General features: G+C 42.0%; 1 pseudogene; it reads left to right on the forward strand.

Annotated features, from left to right (window-relative positions):
• The first annotated feature begins 482 nt into the window (after window positions 1–482).
• On the forward strand, window positions 483–838 carry LOC105537893 (annotated as a pseudogene).
• Window positions 839–902: the final 64 nt, after the last annotated feature.

Raw genomic sequence — 902 nt, forward strand, 5'->3', positions numbered from 1 at the left:
GAAAAAATCTAATGAATCAAAAGAAAATGCTAGAAATTCTGTCCCTCATTAATTGGGGGTGGCTCCTGAGATGTTTGCTCATTTTTTTCTTTTTTTCTTTTTTTTTTTTTTTCTGATGTAACAGAAATAAAGAACGCCTTTCATAGGCTCATCAGAAGACTGGACATGGCCAAGAAAAGAAAAAACAAAAAGAAAACACCACTGAGCTTGAAGACATGTCAGTAGAAGTTTCCCAAAGCAAAATGTAAAGAGAAAAAGTATGGGAGGTGGTTGTCAGATGCTAGTGGGAGGGACTCCATTACCTTAGAGAGCTGGAGTGGTCTGGACCTCCAGGTGTGGTGGGCCAGAGGCACCTCTCCTGCAACCTCTCATTGTCTCTCTGGTGGGGTTCGGCCCAAGGTGGATTGACACAGACTTTGGTGGATTTTAAACAACCTAAACATTAAGCAATACACTTTCCTCAAATCTTTGGGAATTTGAGAATGACTAACACTTCCAAAGCTGTTTCAACTTTTGAAGAGATGTTGGCTAGTAGATTCACAGAAGGTGACAGGGAGTATCAGCAATACCTGAAACGCCCTCCTGAGTCCCCTCTAATTGTTGAGGAATGGAATAGCAGAGCTGGTTGGAGCCAAATAAATAGAGGCAATCAGTTTCAAGATAACTGACAGTTCAGAAGCAGGGATAGCAGCCAGGGATGGCCAAGTGACAGTTGATCTAATCAGTGGCATGGATGATGCTGGGTTAACGTTACTCATAACACAGACAAGAACCTTACTATCTCCACCAATATGGACACTATGGTTACAACCAACAGCCTCCTTATGGTTGCTACTGATAGAAATGTCAGCAGCTTTTAGTAAAACCATTTACTCTGCTACCATGACAGAAGTTTGGGTGTC

This window comes from Mandrillus leucophaeus, unplaced genomic scaffold, assembly GCF_000951045.1.
Source record: "Mandrillus leucophaeus isolate KB7577 unplaced genomic scaffold, Mleu.le_1.0 Scaffold1029, whole genome shotgun sequence".
Classification (NCBI taxonomy): domain Eukaryota; kingdom Metazoa; phylum Chordata; class Mammalia; order Primates; family Cercopithecidae; genus Mandrillus; species Mandrillus leucophaeus.